A 13,756-nucleotide genomic window follows, 5' to 3' on the forward strand; every position below is an offset into this window, starting at 1 on the left:
TTTAAAGCGGCAAAAACTGCATATGCCTCTGCTGTAAATATGGAGCACTTTTTATCGAGAGCAAAGCTTTCAGTGTAGATTGTATAATACTTGTTATTTTCTTCTATAAAAGCCAGTAAATCTGAATTATTTTCGATTGAATTTGATAAAATCGTAATAGGATGAGTGATACAACTGTATGAATGAGTGTAACACGACCAGTATGAAAGTTTTTTGATGTTCGAATAATGAGATTGTATTTCTAAGAAGATCTGGCACAGAGCTGGAGATGTCCCTCTCAGGAGACCATTTGGTGAAGTGAGTGGACCATCTATATTGATTGGGTGAGGTATTATCCTATTTATAATTTGGGTATTATTTGATGATAATAGTTTCAGGCAGTATCTTTCTGCAAGCATAAGTCGTCTCAATATCAATGGCATAATATTTGTTTCGACTTCCATGGCCCTTATGGGAGTCGAACACATTGCTCCTGATATGATCCTCAAAGCTCTGTTCTGCAATATATCCAATTTATGTACATGAGTGCTGTTTAAATAAGCTAAAGAACTGTAATCAAAGTGACTTCTTACAATAGATTTATATAATAATGAAAGTATTTTGGGATCTGCACCCCATGTAACACCTGCTAGACATCTTAAAATGTTAACACCATTTAATACATTTCTAGATACATATTTAATATGTTCTTCAAATGACAATTTCTGGTCAATGATAATACCTAAAAAATTGTGTGAGGTGACTCTTTGAATGACATCACCATTATAGACAACATCCACTATTGGTGTGTCCTTTCCAAATAGCATTAAATTACTTTTGCCAGCATTTATTTTCAATTTTAATGTGTGTTGATAATAATTATTTAACTGCCTTAAGGCAGTTTCAATGGCTACTGTTAAATTTACATCTGAACTATACAACACTAAATCATCTGCAAATTGAAGTATATTTACATTTTTAATATTAACATATTTACATATCTCACAAGTATACAAATTATACAACAAGGGTGATAATGTGGCACCTTGTATAGTACCTTTTGATGCAGTTCTAGGTCCATATAAGATATTGTTATGCCTAACATATAGTATTCTGTTATTAAGGAAATCATAAATCCATTTACATAATTGTCCAGGTATACCAGAATTACTGAGTACCTTCACCAGTATGCCAGGATCCACACTGTCAAATGCACCTTGCACATCTAGAAATACACAAACTGTGTGTAATTTATTGTTTTTTTCATTTTTCAGATCCGATATGAGAGAAATGAAGCTATCAACACAACTTCTTCCTCTGCGAAATCCATATTAAATGTGTGGAATGACATTATTGGATTCTGCATACCAGTCAAGACGAGATTTCACCATATTTTCAAATATTTTTCCAATACATGATGATAACGAGATTGGACGATAAGAACTGATCTGTTCAGGTGACTTATCTGGTTTTGATATAGGTATTACACATTGAGTTTGCCATGAACTTGGTATGAGTTTTTTATGCCATAGATTATAAGTACAATCAAAAATAGCTTTTGTACAGATTCAGATAGATGTTTTATTAATAAATATGGAAAATCATCTAAACCAGGACTAGTATTTCTTCTAGATTGTATACTCATTAAAAGTTCAGACCATGAAAAAGAATCCAATAAAAATTTAGATTGAGGATTTTCATTGTTAATATTAAAATAATTGACTAATGAATTTGGGTCAAGTAAATTGTTACTATCTGATAACTTATCTAAAAGTGGCTCTACAAATTCATCCCTATATGATTTATTACCAATTCTGATACCCTTAAACTTTTTAATGAGATTCCAAATTTTACTGATGGGTGTAGTTCTATTGAAACTATTGCAAAAACCATTCCAACTGATTCTTTTTTGCTCCTTTATAGTGCGTTTTTTTAAAGCATCTAATCTTTTATAGTTGATGTAATTATATTCTGTTGAATCATTTCTATACAATTTCAAGGCTTTGTAAGATTGTATTACGGCTTGTTCACATATACTGTTCCACCAAGGGGCTGGTGGTCTACTCCTAAAGTTAGTCCTAGTGAATCTAGGAACTGCCATGAGTTTGAGTTTATTGAGCCGGTTACAAAACTCATCATAAGATTTTATAGGACTCTCTTCGCTAACCATCATGTCATGGAAGACCAAACCAGACAATTCACTATACTTTGTCCAATCTGTTTTATCATATAAAAATCTGTCAACATGTTTATTAATTGTGTATCTTTCAATGCACATTGTAATGTTTGTTATGGTTGGATAATGATAACTACCCATAGCATCATCATGTACTGACCATTCACAAAGAGGAGCCACACATGGACTTACATCTATTGCTGAGGGGTTGCGTGTAGGATAATTTACTGTAGTAAAGCTACCATTATTCAAAATACATAAATCACATTCATCAATTATATTATATAAGTTATTCCCTCGACTTTTCGTAGACATACATCCAAAAGCAATATGATGTGCATTGAAATCACCACTTACAAAAAGAGGCTTCGGTAATTCTCTTATAATATTGTGCAATCTATTCATTCTTATACTCCTAGGTGACGGAGGACAGTACACACAAAGAATAGACGGTGTAGTATTTTCTGTGTATATACTTATGGCTATAGTTTGTATATATTCATAAAAAAGTAGTATTTATAACAATGTGTTTCAAATATGGTTTAAATATTATATTCCTACACCATTACGAGGATTTTTTGAATTTTTATTGTAGAAATTATAACCGGAAATATAAAAAGATTGATGGTCTTTTAACCATATCTCATTTAGTAAACAAATATCAATATTATTTTCATTTAAGAATTTTGTAAACAGATGTTTTTTATGATTTGCACCTTGAACATTAAATTGCGCAATACGTAGAGACGATGTTTTATATGGTTGTGTATCCATTATATTGACAAATTTTTAATAAGTATATCTTTAATAAATGTTGTAGTTATAGGCTCATTATCATTCTTATTACCTATTTGAACCAGTGTTTGTACCAGGGCCATAAGTACATCACTGTTTGCAATTATTTGTGATTTTATATCATTAATACTTATAGCCTGTGAGACAGGCTTAATATTTACAGATTTATTTACATGTTTGGGTGCATTATTTACACTAATCACTTTTTTATTTACAGGGTTGGAGCGTGCTGGAAGGGGAGGGAACTCATTGTTATCTTTTGTGCTGGCAATGCTTGCATATGTTATTTTATTTTTCTTTTCTAGGATTTTATTCATTTTTATCGGACACATTTTGGATATTGCTAAATGAGGTCCACTGCAATTTACACATCAAATCTCATTTTGTTTATTGCAGTCTTTATAAGAATGTTCACCTGAACAAATAGAGCAACGCTGTTTGCCATTACAAATTTTAGCATAATGATTAAATTTCATACATTTGAAACATTGTTGGAGAGGAGGTATATATTCAAACACTCTGTAAAAAAATAAATCATATTGGACACTCTCAGGTAAAGAGTTTGCCAAAAATGTGATACTAACAGTTTGTGTTCCGACTAATTCATTGCCAATTTTTTTCATAAATCTCCTAACTGCAATTATTTCATTTGTAGAAGTTAATTTACTAAATAGTTCTTTATTTGATATACTTGCAGGCACAAATCTGATAATACCAGTTTTTTCAATTTGAGCTGCTGGAATGTATGCTTTCATATCATGTTTCTCAAGAAAACTTATATTGTGTATCAAGTTATTAGCTGTATTATGTTGTTTAAATATCACAACGATTTTATTTGCGCTAATTCGCCTTATTGCCACGCCTTTAATTTCGGAGAATATGTGGTTTAAATATATTGGGCTTTTATTTCCCAGCCTGTCCTGAATATGTTTGTTTTCAATAAAAACCTTAAATTCCATATTAATAGAATTTTCAGGATATAGTCGTTTATAATTAGCTTGAGATATGGGATATACGAGTCTTTTTCACCGCCTCCGCCGCCAGCATCAGAAACATTTTGGGGATCTTCGAGCCGCCGTCGTGGTCTCTTTTTTGAGTTGGGCGGGTCAAGCCCGCCCCCCTCGTTTCCTTCCATTTTTATTATTTATACACTATGTTTATATTTAATTTGTCTATTAATACTGTTATTTACAAAGAAATAATCTTTATTTTAATTAAAGTATTATTTTAGAAAAAAAATAGTACCGCGCTTTTTCAATTTCCCGCCGCAATTTTCAGTATTTGTATTGTCTATTAAAAAAATAAAAAAAAAATATATAATCTGTCCTAGAATTGATGCGTTAAAAAGTAAAAAAAAACACTGCATAGATTTTTTAAATCTCTTTGCTAGAAATATGTGTCTTGGAAGTTTTTTAGTATTACAAGAGATTTTGTTTAGTATTGTTTTATTATTTTGTATTGTATTAAAATCTGTCAAAGCGTCAGAGGCAAAGATATAAAGTATTGAACTGGTGCCAAAAGCGAAAGACAAATTAATGGATAGACCAGATTAAGGAAACATCAGGTGGTACATGACAGAGAGTGGTACAGTTCAGACAATAATGGTAGGACTTTGGAGAAGGCTTTTACCAGGGCACACAGATATTTAAAAAATAATAAGATAATAAAAATATAAGTGTAATTTAATTTGAAGTCTATAACAGAGGACCAGTAAAAACTATTTATTCTTATAATTCAAAGACTGATTAATTCATGTGGTTTTAGGTTGGAACTCCAACAGTGCGCTAACGAATTGTTCTTTCTGAACGTAATTAACACATACTTGTGTTTAATCGTGCATGTCTTAAAGCTGAAATGCAATTATGTATATGATCAAATAGATGGAAAAATGTAAGCCAACATTGTGTTATTGTGCCATTGAATGTAGCATAACAAACTGGGTGATATTCTTTCTTGAACCCTCAAGATGGGGCACTCACGATACACCGGCTGTAGGAATACCGTGAAGGTTTTAACCATATAATACTAGGAGTATTTTAATTAGATTCATATGTTAATAATAACGAAATTCCAACCAACAACTTCAATCATCATATGAAAACCAAATTTTGCGTTTAAGTAAAATGTTGTCGAAAAAATAGGCTTGATAAAAAGCCTTTTAACTTATTTCTCTGCGAAATTCTCGTTTTTGAACGTCTACAAATATGGTGGCTTTAATTTTTATTTTCGACGGTATTTATTTACTTTCTACGTCATTTGTTCAATATTAATTTATATTTACCAACTGTGAATATATATATTAATAAAAATTGTTTAGTTGCCACAATTTTGCAATTAAAAATTGTTTAAAGTTTAAAAAATTTACGAAATTTTGCGTACTTTACGATAGACACGGTAATAGGTATGATCACAATTTCAATTTCGATACGTAAACCATGACATATGTACCACATAAAAAAATATAACGTAAGGTGTTGTTTGATAAGAATTTTGTTTGCCTAGTCTATTGACTACTGACTACTTGACTGACTCAGTTCAGTCACACCAAAGAGCAATGTTCAGCTTCAGTAGGCGACTGTCATCCCTGAGGTCGTATGTTCCAGTCGTGGCTTTGTAGCAACGGTACCTGCATAGACAGAAAGTGCGAAAATAGAATAAAAAGAAGAGGTACGAGCGAGTGATAAATAGCACTGTCTCGTACGGTGAAGAATAAGTATCGTGAGGAAACCGGCAAGTCCTCGACTTGTGGTAGACATAGAAGGCTAATGATCACGATACAGATATATATTTGTATCTAAAGTACTAAAAGGTTGTAGTGGATTACTGTCAAACCAAAATAGACAGACACGAATTTGACTGGTTATCGTATTTACAACCGAGGCAGCTAATTTTTACCTCCAGGCGGAATCCCTGAATTGTGGGGGCGAATCGCTTATTGGCTGTTATGCAAATTTACCGCGACGTTGACGCGTTCCGTGCGTTATGAAATTATCCACCCCGCCAATGACAATCTCGGATCATGTCAAATCAATTCCTGGTCATACGTATTTCCCGGATGTTAATGAGTAACCGTCTAATCTTATTTCCAGGTTAAACTTGTTTCGTTCTTAACAATTTTGAATTTAAAATGAAAATTCTATAAACTATGACTGGTTTATAGACGTACTTAGCCTGTGACTATTACTAATCATACATGTCAAGCTTATATTCTATATTCAAAACTATATTTTTTTTTGGCATAGGCCTTTCGACCACGTGATTAGACATATCTGTGGCCGAGAAGCTAAGCAGCAAGAAAGGGTCTCCCCCTTTATAAAAAGGGACTTTATTTACTAAAACTGGTGGGCTTGAGGTCTGCAGAGGGCTCCGACGTACCCATAAATATCATGAGATATTTCCATCATCACCTTGGCTGTGCTGTTCATCTTACTGATCTGTGTGCAAAGTTTCAGATAGCCCATCCCGAGACACCGTTATGCCCGGGACACTGTTATTGCTCTTTGGTGTGACTGAACTGAGTCAGTCAAGTAGTCAGTAGTCAATAGACTAGGCAAACAAAATTCTTATCAAACAACGCCTTACGTTATATTTTTTTATGTGGTACCTACGTAAGGAATATTTGTTCACTGATCATGATTTTAAATTGAAAATTATAACAATTTTTATTTACAACTGGTACAAACCGCAACTCGGGCTGTCTTTGTAAACAAATAGTACTTCTTCTGTAGAGTGATTTTTTAGTTTTTAGCCTTACGGACTAAAACTCGAAATATGCAGTCGAACCAAAGCTGCCCGCTAAGTTGTATAACAATGTAAGGAAAGAGGATCAATCCTTTATAAAGTATAACTATCGTATATCGCTAACAAGTAAAGTTAAAAGGGGGTCGTTATCTTTCGAGAACAGTTTTATAACCGATTGTTAGACCCTTGTGTTACTTTATCCGTCCGTTTGTTGCGATATTTACTGACTTTCATTCCCTTTGATGTATCTTTCGACTATAAAGATGAACGAATACAAACCAAGTTTTATTAGGCAGCAAGAAAGGTTATATAAGTTAAGTTACTTACATATATTTAAAATAAAAGTGTAAACGAAATGTTAACAATCATCTAACACTTGTTGTCAATAAATTATAAAAAGTTTTGGTTGTGATAACTGAGGCTTTTAGTTTTTAAAATATTCATAAATTGTAATATATTTATAATGTCGACATCACTTATATTCTTAACATGCAACAGATGTGTCACTTAGTTTTAAGAGATAATTTTTATTAGTCCAGCAACATAATTTTATGTTAGTATAGATACCGACAAACATCTTGAACAAATGTCCTTGCCTGCGCAGAAGCGATTCTCAGGTATCACTGGGGAGGGAGAGGGACGTGTCGATCACGTGATTGGTAAATCAGTTGACGTTTGTGTCCCGCGCTGTGTACGATGCGCAATCTTTCCCCCATTCCCTTGTTTAATGCTCAAGAAGTTTGCCGGTATCTGTTATAAGCTTTTGTTTTAAACGATTTAAGATAGTTCACGCTTAGCTTCAAAGAATGTGTTTCATTTATTTGAACTTACCTCCAGCAAACGCCACCAAACTTAACTCAATTGATAATAAATTTATTTAAATGCCAAAACGTAGATATGTTTTTTCTACGTTTACAAGCTACAATGAGTGATAATCTTTATAAATTAAAATGCCTATATTTGAGGTAGATCAGTAGTATCGGTAGATTGTACTAACAAAACTGGAAAAAATTTGGGAAGGTATCTTCTCCCTAAGTTCATATAGATATTTTATTCAATTGTTTACATAGACGGTAAAATAAAGCTTTGCCTGAGAACGCTGACAAACTTTTTTTTTAAATATTAACAAAAGTCCATAATATCAGGCAATCCAATCTCAAATTTAATATAAAGATCTTCAGGAATATATCAAACAAAAGTTAGTCTTAACATCATTAAAGACGCAACACGAGGAGGGTATGAAACTTTGCGAGGCCTCAAATTGCTGATTGCCGTGTGACAGCCTATTGACATGCTAATTTCTTATCAAGAAAGTGTGGAATAGTAAATTTATATGGTATGCATATCGATATCGATTTGAATCACACGATACGATATAAGCGTCCTATTGATGAACAAATATGTCAATGATAACGTACCCGTTGAGGTAGTGGAAGAAGACGACTAAAAGGTTTAAGACCGGTGACACATCCATGGGCTGCAGTTGCCTTATACGGCTGTTCCATGGGATCGTTTGCTCCCAGATTAAATTGATTATATAAAAATCGTTGTTTAAAAGATGGCTCAGATTTCTGTTCCTGATCATTTCTAACATGCAAGTAGGTGATCAACCTTCTTTGCCTGACACACGATGTCGACTTTTGGTCACATGTCGGTTTCCTTACGATGTTTTCTTCGCCGTAGGACCAAGAGCTAAATGCCCACATTAACAGTCCATTGATACACAGGCAGGATCGAACCTACGACCCGAGGGATGAGAGTCGCAGTTTGATACCACTAGGCCAACACTGATCATACAAAAAAGTATACTCATACTTTATCATCGCTTATATTAAACGCAAAATATTATTGAAACTGCTATACCCGATATCATTCTGACATATCTCATATATTCTCTAAACACGCAAAGTTTACGTGACATGCAAACTTTAAAATAAATAATTAGTGACATTGAAGATCCTTTGGTCTATTTTGGGTAAAATCATCGGCTTTATAAGGTTGAATAATCAAAGAGACAATATTGGTTAGAGTATCAAAGCTTATGGCTTTCCGACAAAATCTATTAAAATCCCGATCTACTCTTAAAATACTGTATTTTAAAATAAATAAAAAAGTTCCTTTGTTTATTCCTTAATTTTTTCTTTGTTTCAAATTCTAGTAATTTGAAAGATTTTAAAAGAAAGCCTTTGTTGAATACAAGAATATTTGTTTCTAGAATAGAGGGCATATTATAACGTGTTATGATAAGTGACCGCCGCCCACGGACAGTCTCAATGCAAGAGAGCTCGCGAGTGCGTCGCTGGCCTTTTAAGAATTGGTGCGCTGTTTTCTTAAAAGAATCTCGGTGGGTTCCTAAATACTTCAGTGGGGCACATGGAGTTGGTGCGGTGAAGAATCCGCCTTAAAAACGATCAGTTGTGGAACAGCGTCAACTGAACTCGTTGTATAAAAGTTTCAAACAATATGACTTATTAATATATAGTTAGCAATAGAAATAAAAAAAAAATAAAAAAAATAAGTTTACATAATATTGACCACACTCTATAATTTATAAACAACAAATAACGAAGCGACGACAAAACGAGCGATCACACAGTCGCTCGGTCGGATCGCTCAGTCTAGTATCGTAATTTTCTGCTTATAATATATAATCTATAACGTAGAGTTCCGTAGTTTAGAAACTATCAGCTCACCAGTTAAAAATATATTAATGCCAGGCACAAAAATAACAAAAATGCTTGAAAGGTTCTTCGAGATTTACAGACAAGACTCAGATGTAACAATAGTTTCAGGAGCTATTGAATATATGGCTACTACAATCCCGAGATTAATTTGATTGAGTTGAGAGAATGATTATGTCAATACATATTGGAATAACATTAGTGCAATGTTCTATCTGGTATGTGTACATTTCACGATGGCTGGGAGATCAAAATTATATTTCAATGAAATAATGGTCAGTGTATATTTGCAGGGACATTAGTTCTAAGGCAATGGTCTCTTTTAATACTCATGTAAAGGAGAAAGGTCGATCGGATTAATGAGCTGAGTTTCATCATCGGGCGTCGAGGCAGAATACAAATTTCCAACCGTATCACCTCAACGTCCGCCGTTCCACAACTGAGCGTTTTTCAAGGCAGTTTTTGCCGAGCACCACTACTATGTGGAACCAGCTTCCCACTGAAGTATTTCCGAACCTATTCGACTTAGGGTTTTCTAGAAAAGCGCGTACCAATTCTTAAAAGCGCGTACCATTTTTGAGCCCTCTGGTATTGAGAGTGTCAATTAACATCATCCTGCCCGTTTGTCCCCCGTTTTATAAAAAAAGTCTTACTGGCCAGCCATAAGGTCCCAGTGGATAAGGTTGAGTTGTGTCGCAGCCAACTAGTTTAATAAGCCGTTCAAGTAACAGCCTAGCCTCTTAACTAACCAGCGCCGTTTAACTAGCGGCCTGACAGATATTCAGCCAGTTGATCTAGGCAAATGATATGGATAGACAATGTTTCAATACTTGCCTGGTGACTGTTAATTTAAATTACTCACTCACTCTCAAACTCGAAACGAAACTATTCAAACTATCAATAGGCGTCGGCAATCCTTGTTTGAATTCCTTGTTGATGTTTTCCAAAGTTTAATGAAAAACAAAGTACAATGGAAGTGTGTAGTGACCATTTTAATGTGAATTTAGCTATGACTGACTCAAGCAATCTAATTTTCAAAGAAATATTTTTGTATATCAAGGAATCGACTACAGACTTAGTAACCTTAGTAGAGAGTTATGTGCCGCTTTGCTCGCACATAACTCTAATCGTGGGATGCTGGTCGGCTTTAATTGTCTATTGTCACCATTTGGGCTAATTGACTTAATATAAACACATGATCCAAATGCGGACTGAGAAGCGTCACTAAACGAATGTAATTCTATATATTTAGGAGAATCACATAACACCAACCTCGGAATTCGTAAATTAGATAAGAATTTTAAGTTGTCCGTAAATTTAATCCATTCCTTTTTTATTTCGGAGGGAACTGGTTGATCCCTGTCCAGTTTTTCTTTCCATAGCTTTTGCAACATCATTTTAGGTACTACTATTACTGGGCTGAGAACACTTAAAGGGTCAAATATTTTGAAGGAATTTGACATTATAAAACGTTTCGTTATAGGTACATCTGGTTCCTGTGTCACCCTTATAGGAAAATGTAAAGTGTCGCTAGAGGGTTTCCATTCAAGACCAAGAGTACTCAAAGACTCGCTGATAGTTAGTCTTGCTTATTTATGTGAAGGTTATCAAATCCATACGGATGCCTGCTCTTATATTTTCGAAGATCAAAACAACCTAAATTTAATGCATTGGATACTGACTTTTGTATGTAAATTAATTGCTGGATCATCAGCTCCTGTTATTAAATCATGAACATAATAATCATTTTAGATGATGTTTTTGATAAGTTCATCATCTTGTTCCTGTCCTAGCTGCCACAAACACCGTGTATTTTACTTTTAAACTTTTTAGCAATAGCAATGCTGCAAATGGCTCACGTTCTTCGTTCTGGTGGTACTGCCGCTCAGGGAACCCGGCTGCGCACGCTCAACAGTTCGCTCCCGGCCGGTGCAGGAGCCGCGGCCAGCCAATGTAATTCAACGGGATAAGTATGTACTTGCAAAGGGCGCACGGCGATGATAAATATTAGCCTGGAATATTCGGCAAATACGCTAAATATTATATGTATAAACAATACGAAACGAGATAACCTAAAATACGAAACCAACGTTACTTCGTAAAATAATTTAACTCTATATCAATTGAGTGACCTTTTATTGCTTAATATACTTCCATTGAATTTATTAACTATTTTACGGAATAGTGAACTTACAATTGAATGATTTATGTATTAATTTAGATGATATTGCGATATATAGCTCAAAGTTAATTCTTTTGTTCACTTTTTTATACATACGGGTAGGTAAAAAATGATGATGCAATGTTTGCACTAAATAACAAATTTACGTGCATAAAATGCTGTATAACTTGTTTTTAGACACTTAATTTACACAAATGACGAACGATTTTGAATATTATCTTGTTAGTTATTAGGTTTTTTTAGGAATTAGTTAATAAACGACACTTACCCTAGCGGACGAACTCGTAACTGCTCGATGTGAAACTTTAGCACGAATCTTCTTTGTTTTTCGGCTTTCCAATACAGACCGTGATTATAGAAATATTCACTGCACGGCTCCATCCACAGGAATGATTTGATGTGATGTTGAAGACCGTTAGATCGCCGCTCTAACCGGTGTCTTGTCGTATTTACGTATTAATTGTTATTATTTCGCGGATTCTTCTTTTTTCCCCTCAAGGGCCACCATGTCCTATCTTTAACGGATAGATGGTGTAAATTAAATGCTCAGATACTTAATAAATTAATATAATTTAAAAAAGGATGTGAATTGTACAATGATCGTAGGTCAAGTGACATGAGTAGACAGATTTGTATGAAGAATCTTCAAGCGCCTGATGTGGGTGACGGCAATGTTGCCGCGATGGTGCTTTAGCATAAAATTTGCGCAGGCGTTAATTCTGAACACGGCCACAATAAATTTTCGAGGCGATTGTCGCTAAAGTGAAAGAGCGAGAGGTGTGAATGTTTAGACGAAGAAACTTTTTTATATTTATAATCGTACCTTCGAGACGAGAAACTCTGTCCATCTAAATGGGCCTTTAGCCAGTCAGTTTATTAAATGTTGTTGCAAACGCTACGGCTGAATATCTTTCAAGCTGCTAAAGTTCAAAGGCTAGGCTGTTAATTTAACGGCTTATTAAGCTAGTTGGCTGCGATATATATATCCTTAGCGGCGGGAATAACTTTGTTAGCACGTTGCAGGGGCTGACGTCATCGAAGTAATCTGTAAGCACACTTTGTACCACACACACAAGATTATTTTTTAATGTTGTAAACATCAATTATCTTTATCCAGATCTGTGGCGAAATCGAAATATTTATTTTATGTAATAAGAGGCAAAGGGGCAGGAGGCATGGACACTCACATTGCCAGAAGGCCGGCCTTTTAATAATTGGTACGCCCTTTTATTCAAAGACCCTAAATCGAATTGGTTCGGAAATACTTCAGTGGGCAATACTTTTCATATTCACAGTAAATTTGTAAATACACTTTTAAATTACAATAAATATTCGTACGAGTAGGAGGATGGAGATGTAAATAATAGATTTTTCCAATAAACAATAATTTGTAACTTTATTCCTTCGAAAAAAAATGTATTATATGTACCTGGAACAATAAAAGAAAGTTAAAGATATATAACAGTTAAAACTTAGTACAAAGTACATTTGGCGAACGAATCAAAATACCACCTTTCCAATATCGCTAAAAAGCCTTACGTTAAGGCCTTACCTTTCCGGTTTAATTAAAAGTGATCTTAGGGTTTCCGCAGTACCACAGTTAACTAACGAATAGTTATGACATATATATATATATATATAGTGTTGCCAAATACCAACATTATTTTAAGATGTTCATTAATATCTCTCTACGTATTTATATAGCTATTTTAAGCTAGAATAACAAATACCAAATAGTACCAAAACACCACGTGTATCCAGGGAGTGACCTAATAATTTTAAATTAGATCATAAAGAGCTAAAAAACACTATACCGTAGTGAGAACAAAAATCCAATTTCATTACCAATGCGAGCGATGAGCCGCGGTTAGTTTTGTTCCTCCGCGGTCATCGGCTTTTATTGCTGCTAGCTTTGCTTGATACCAGCAAACTTCTTGATCATCAAACAAGGGAGTGGGTGAAAGTTTGCGCATTGTACACAGCGTGCTGTATACAATACACAGCGCGCTGTGGACAGTGGAGAGGAAGAGCACAACCAGTGTACACAAACGTCAACTGATTTACCAATCGAAACGTCACTCTCCCGCCGCTGCGCATCACCACCCCCTCCCAGTGATACCTAAAAATCGCTTCTGCGCAGACAAGGATATTTGTTCAAGATGTTTGCCGGTATCTATAAGTGTGCGGTTCTCTGAGCTGAGT

The sequence above is a fragment of the Pieris brassicae genome, chromosome 3 (genome assembly GCF_905147105.1).
Source record: "Pieris brassicae chromosome 3, ilPieBrab1.1, whole genome shotgun sequence".
NCBI lineage: Eukaryota > Metazoa > Arthropoda > Insecta > Lepidoptera > Pieridae > Pieris > Pieris brassicae.